General features: G+C 35.5%; 1 long non-coding RNA gene across 1 annotated transcript in view; it reads right to left on the bottom strand.

Annotated features, from left to right (window-relative positions):
- Positions 1-453: 453 nt before the first annotated feature.
- The window catches only part of LOC106877081 (uncharacterized), a 38,997-nt gene continuing 32,102 nt past the window's right edge, over positions 454-7,348 (bottom strand). The window contains exon 2 of the long non-coding RNA XR_008265986.2: positions 454-785. This is a non-coding gene — a long non-coding RNA (uncharacterized LOC106877081). The remainder of the gene's footprint in view (positions 786-7,348) is intronic.

Genomic DNA, 7,348 nt, shown 5'->3' with positions numbered 1-7,348 from the left:
TATTACTACAGCTACGATCAACATCACACAACCGCCAAACCTCACTCAATTTTGATTTGATTGCTAATTAAATATATGTTGCGAATCTGGAAACATGATTATCGTCACGAAAATCGAGAGAGAGCGAGAAAGAGAGAGAGAGAGAGGGGAGTGGGGTTGTTGGTGGTGGAGAATGTAATAATACAAAAGCAGAACAAATAATGCATGAACCTATAAACCTGTTCAGCTATATGATAACTGACGTAATCTTTGATTAAGTAGAATGTTAACCCAACCACACCAGGACTAAAACAAATTAAAACTGTAGCTGTGAGACAAGATTGAAACCACTTCATCCGTTTCTGATTCCTACTTTCTGTGCTGACTCATTACAAGAAGGCTGCTGTCATAACTTTAAAAAAAAAGATCAAAATAAAATAAAAATGTTTCTTGATTTAGGCACAAGGATAGCAATTTGTAGAAGAGTTGGGGCCAGTCGATTCCTTCGAACCCAACATTTGATTGTTACTTTATTTTATCGACTCCGAAAGGATGAACGGCAAAGTTGATCTCAGTGGCATTTGAACTTAGCTAATGGTTTCTGATTTAGGTACAAGGTCAGAAATTTGGTGAGGAACTAGTTAGTCGATATCATTGACTCGAGTACTTGACTAGTACTGTATTTTATCGACTGCGAAAGGATAAAAGGCAAAGTCCATCTCAGCAGGAGTTGAAAAGTTTAGAGTCAGAAGAAATACTGCAAAGCATTTTCCTCGATCCTGTAATAATTTTGTCAGATCGCAGCACTGAAATAGAAATAAAATATGATAAAAATAAATTAAAATAAAAAGCAAATATCTTTCGTCAAAAATGTCCCCTAAAGGTCTAGTGCAGGCATTCCTAGACAAGGTAACATGAATGGTTTGGTAATATGTAATTTGATTTACCAGAAGTTTAGTTCCATGTCAGTCCTCATTGTGTAGACCAGTGTTTCTCAAACGGGGTCCACATGACACCTGAAGATCCATATAAAATTTGGGTGGGGTGGGGAGGGCACGCTAGCAAAATAATAAATTGGGAATCTACTGTAGTATTTTAAAAGTCCATGAAAAAATTTTGCCTTAGATGTATTAATTGCAAGAAACAACTAGATTTCTTTCCATGATGTTTTGTGTAGTTCAACCGACACAAGTGAATATGTGATAAACAAAATGAGAATGTGGAAAGACATCTCTATAAAACTATTTTGAAACATCAAACGGTTATGGGGTTCACCAGAGTAAAAGGGTAAACAAAGGGGTCCATAGATAAAAAATGGTTGAGAAACACCTGTGTAGACCGATCATCAAATGCGTTCCAACAATAGTCATCCATTCATTTTTTCCCGGACACCTTGTCTCTTGAACTATATTACCAAAAGTGACTTACCCATTTTTTTTTTTAAGATGAGAGGACATGATTTGAAGGCGATGAGCTTTAGTTTTTATTTCTCGCATTTCAGCTAACAACATAGAACCTCCCGCATTGATTTGTAATTCTATAAGCTGGCGCATGTAGTAGGAGGGATAACAATATCAAGGGAGTGAATTCTCGACCGGGTGCAATTCTATGGAAGCAGAATTGTGAAAATGTTTGCTTCAGGATACTAAGCTAAAATGTAACAGACGTGACAAAAGAAGGAAAAGCAGATTTTATCGATAAAATTTGGGAGGGAGTGGAAGACAGTCAGCAAGTTTAGAGAAGTATCGGTAAAAGACATATTGATGACACAGCACATTAGTGAATCATTGGTTGCAGTGTGTTAGTGACTGGAGTTTTGTTTTACGGTTAATAATATTACAGGATATGACCAAGAATTTGAGTTTATGTATGTACTGTGCGTGCGCGCGTGCGTACGTGCGTGCGCGTATGTGTGTGTTATTAAATGAGAGAAGTAGTGACAGAATGAGTGACAGGTAGCTAAGAGACTCTACTTGGTCCAATTAGCGACCAATTAAAGAAATAGTGTCTGGGCAATGTATAACAAGGAATTATTGTGATATACAACGTTTATATTTATAATTAATTTTTTATTTAGAATTACGAGTAAAATTATTATCTTATTAAGATCATTGCTCAATAGGTCAAAGTTTGGCAGTTTATATTGTCTCTCGGCTTTATTAATCAGATTTTCGACTATAGGAGAACAAGATGACCAGCTAAAGAACTGGGACAGGAGTTTATGCTATCACTTCTCAGGAACTGGAGAACTATGACTCGGGATCTAAGGACGACAAAATCATAATTTTCAATATCCCGGTTTACTTAACGGAAATAAATGTCAACATAGCCTTTGTATAACAGGGGGTTATTGTCGCACATTTTTGTGGTTTTATATTTTACCTTTTACTTGATCCAGTCATTGGACTGTTGCCATGCTGGAGTATCACCTTCAAGGGTTTATTCGAACAAATCAACCACAGTACTTATTTTTAAGTTTGATAGTTATTCTACTGGTCTCTTTTTTGCTAAACCGCAGATTTAGTTACAGTGACGATGGTAGAGGGGGAAATATAAACACTAAGACGCACACATACATATATACATACATACGTACATACATGGATTTCGAGATCCCCTTATTCTTATCAAAGTAGTTGCTCTCCATCTCATTCTAGCGATGAGAGATTTGGTTTTTATGAGCATTAATTCAAAGTACGTCTTTTTTGTTGTTCTATCCCCTTTCGAGTGCTCTCTTTTCATCCAAATTCCCTGCTTCGTATCAATGTAAGAAATCATTATGAATTGTGATAGCTGCAAGGTTCTGACCGCAAACTTCTACTTTAATACTCTTTACTTTTCTATGAAACCTGTGCTTCACATTCAAGCAATCGACTTTTCCTGAACGAATCCAAAATTGTATAAAAGCTTAATGGTTGTTGGGGACTTCACAGCAGCGATTTTCTTTTTCTTTATTTGCTCTTTGAGAAGTCTTTCAGCTAATTTGGTTTGGATTTTGTTTTGAGTATGTGACTCACAGATGTCAAATCTATGATTTTTTTTTGGTAGTGGTGGGTGGGGATGCGCGGGAAGACCTCTTTGATTGAATAGATTTTTCTTTACCTAGCTCTGTTTACTGAAATGTCAAATATAACATTCCAAAATTGTTTACATCTAGATATACATCAAGCAGAAACAAATACACACAGCTAGTCGGTATTCGTTTGTGAATCATGTATGTCACATAAATATGTTTTGAAGCTCTTTTCTGTGACGAATGTTTTGGTTCATTCAATTATACTACAGTTGAAACATACACCTGCTTAAAAAAATATTGTAGTATTATTCTATTTATTCAGTTTATATGGAGTTACACAGTTTTGTTTTTAGAAGCAATCTCAACCTGTGATATATATATTTTTGTCTCATCAAACATATTACACTTGAGAAGTTTACTCTTATCCTCGCCTATGCCTTTGTGAGTGTAGACTTCTCAATAAGATTAGTCTTCCAGTTTCTTGATGTTGTTGTTTTAGCATTGTAAACATTGCATACAAATCATACATGAATTTTAGAGGCTTGACAACTCTAATGTTTATAATGTTACAGAAATCAATGAAAAATGTTGTAGAGTCACGAATGTTTTCAATATATTGTTATATTCCAAAGTGAATGGTCTCTGCTTCACAGTCACAATTTATATTAATATTCAAAAATTGTCGTATTAGCTTCGAGCTTATTTAAGTTATGCCGTTTCAAATTGAGTTCCTCTTGATAACATGCAAATAGTGGAATATTTCCAAACTAAAAATAGAATTTTCATCCAGTTGGCTGAGTTTTCTAAAGATCCTTTCTCCTTCACCCTCTATCTCTAGTGAGGTCAGCTTTTATTCCAATCTTCCGATTCGATAGAATTGATGTTTAACTCCTGATCTATGATCTTAGATTGTTGACTAATTTTATGATTACTGTTTTTCCTTTTTGGCCTTAGATTTTGTTAAACTTTTATTGGAAATAATATTCGCATAATGTTTAATCAAGATGACAGGAATGATATTAGCTCAAAATTTAAGAAGTTGTGAAAACAAACAATTTGCTTAAATCTTATCTAATTTTATGTTATATCAGAACATTGGATTAGAAAAATCGTTGGAACGTCGGACAAAATGCCTTGCATCGTTTATTCCGACTCTTTATGTTCTGAGCTCAAATATTGTAGAGTTCAAATTTGCCTTTCGTACTAGTTAGATACTGAGTAGATTTTGTCGACTGACGATCCGCGACAAAATGCAATGGGGAAAGCATGGCTTAATAGAGCCTAAATCCCCATCCAATCGCAGGATCCCGACAATTAGTGGGGTAAGTGATATACTCGGAGTACACTGCCGTCACACCAATACTGTCTGCCTAGACCCCATCAAAAGGAAAGGTTTATGGCTTTATTTTTATTCTCCCTAATTTATTTACAGCTTTTAATAGAAAATGTATTTGGTTTTTACCTTGTTTCTCAGAACGTTAAGCAGTCTGGCTAATACAAGCTTTCCTGTTTGCTCACAGGATGATCTTTAAACAACACACTAAAAGCTGACGTCGTCATGAATTATTCAACGATCCCACTACTTAGAGTAGCAATCTGTTCTATCTCATGCTACTATTGACAGTTGAATAAAATGAATAAACCGAGAGTTAAGAAACTTGTATGTGATGACATGATACAGTGCTAAAGTTGAAATACAAATCGTCGATTATATTTAGATGGGCGAAAAGTTCGTGCCAATAGATGTGTCACAGACTATATTGAAGCATGCCATAATATTGGTAGATCATTCAGAGCGCTGTTAATACAAGCGTTACTAAAGGAGTGAGCGAGTGAGGGGTGGACAGCCCTTCACTCACTTTTTGGGAGCGGCACATAATTAGTGTATCTTTTGGGGAGCGGTACGTAATTAGTGAATTATGTTGTGTTCTTTTTGTAAGTTGATGGTGAAAACTCCAGGACTGCCTTGAGTAGCACAGGCTATAGTTACTTAATACCAGAAAATAAATACCTAAAACCTAAAAAAAAAAGAAAAGAAAAAAATTAACAAATGATGCCACAGACAAAGGCTGTCAAACAATTCCACAGATTTAGTCAAAGATCATAAAAAATAGAAAAGATAAAGGAAAGAGACAAGAAACATGCAGCAAATCATTGCATTTAAGTAAACAGAGTTCGATTACGATCTACACTCCAACTGTGTAATCGTCCCTATATTCCGTTGTCTAAAAAGGACTTAGACTTCGAGTAAAGAAACCCCACAGTCCAACGGCATGAATAGGTTCTACACTCCAGTTGATCAGACAGTTTCTACACTCTAATTGAGTAAACAAGACCTATATTCCAAGTGAGAAAGCGAAGTCTACCCTTTAATTGAATAAACAAGCTTCAACATCTAATTTAATAAACAAGACCTACTCCCCCGATTGAGTAAACAATCCCTGTACTCCGAATGGTTAAACAAAGTCTACCCTCCAAGTAAGAACTCTCCAATTAAATATAGTCTGCACATTAATTGAATATACAAGACCTACACTCCAGTTTAACAAAATTTATATACACTTCAGTTGAGTATAGAAGACTTACACTCCATTTGTGTAAACAAAGACAATACTCCAGTTGAGCAAACAAGACCTACACTCCACTTGAGAAAACAAAGACAAAACTTCATTTGAGTAAACAAGATTTACATTCTACTCTGAAAAACAAAGACAACACAATACTTCAATTGAGTAAACAAGATCTACACTCTACTTGAGCAAACAACGATCACACTCCAATTTGTTATGATTATCTGAAAGATTGTTTCCGATTTTATTTCATTCAAACCGTACATTTTACATGTTTTCAAGAACAAAAGAACATAGAATACAATCCAGTGCCTGCTGATAGTCTATCAATATTGTTTAAATAATATCTTTGTCTCCGATTGTTTTCAGTCTGTATGAGAAACTACTCTTAAATCTATGGCAAAAAAAAAAGAAAAGAAGTAAAAGAAAAAAAAAAACCCAGCCAACCAATATAATCCTTGACTAGACATGTTTTTGGGGAAAAATAAATAAATGATAATTTCAATTTTGTGTATATGCGATTTTATCGACCTCAGATATGCAAAGTGTGTTCCTGAGAGGATTTAAATGCAGGAACATGAAGTATCATTATTACAGCGGATATGATGAGAAATCTATTTTAAAATATCTACCCTTCCTACTAATCTACCTGACAATGTGTGTGTGTATACGTGTGTACACATAAGTATTTATATTTGTATGTGTGTGTGTGTATGTACGCATGTATGGATATATGTATGTATGTATGTATGTATGTATGCATGTGTGTATATGTATGTATGTATGTGTGTGTGTGTGTGTGTGTGTGTGTGTGTGTGTGTGTGTGCGTGGGTGTATACGCGTATTTGTGCGCGTACATGTATATGTAAAGCGGCGAGCGAGCCGAATCGTTAGCACGCCGGCAAAATGTTTTGCGGCTTTTCGTCCGTCTTTATGCTCTGAGTTCAAATCCCGCCGAAGTTGACTTTGCCTTTCATCCTTCCGGGGTTAATAAATCAAGTACCAGAGAAAAACTGGGGAGGGGGGGGGGCTCGATGTAATCGACTTATCCTCTCCTCCAAAATGGCTGTCCTTGTGGCGAAATTTGAAACCATTATTATTATTATAGTGGATATGATACGAAATTTGTTTTAAAATATTTACCCTTCCTACTGATCTACCTCACTAACAATGTGTGTGTACAGATACATACATACATACATACATATATATATATACATACATGCATACATACATACATGCAAAGGTGTGTGTGTATGCGTGTGTGCGTGCGTGTGCGTGTGTGTATGTGTGCGTATGCATATATGCGTATTTGTACGCGTATAGGTAAAACGGTCAGCTGGCAGAATCGTTTAGCATGTCGGACACAACGCTTAAGGCTTTTCTTCCAGTTCTTTACGTTCTGAGTTCAAATCCCGCCCAGATCAAGTTTATCTTTCAACCCTTTGTGGTCGATGAAATAAAGTGCCAGTGAAGTATCGGATACGATGTAACCGACTACTTGTCCCCTCTGTTCTAAATTGCTGGCCTTGAGCCAAGGCCAGATTAAGATCCATCGAGGCCCTAAGCACTTAAAAGATTTTGGTGCCCCCACAAAAGATTATGTGATTCAAAATATAAACAATAACAAATCATAAAATAAATTATTTTTCAAAACAAAGCAAAACAATAAGAGGGAAAAATAATGTTTAGTTTTGTATACTTCCACTTTATTAATATTTGAAAAGTTTCCTCCTACTTTTTTGAATTGCAAAGTCTTTGATCATATCCTCAAAATTAATCT

This window comes from Octopus bimaculoides, chromosome 1 (assembly GCF_046866305.1).
Source record: "Octopus bimaculoides isolate indiv1 chromosome 1, ASM4686630v1, whole genome shotgun sequence".
Taxonomy (NCBI): Eukaryota; Metazoa; Mollusca; class Cephalopoda; order Octopoda; family Octopodidae; genus Octopus; species Octopus bimaculoides.
This window is presented reverse-complemented; position numbering and strand designations above follow the sequence as displayed.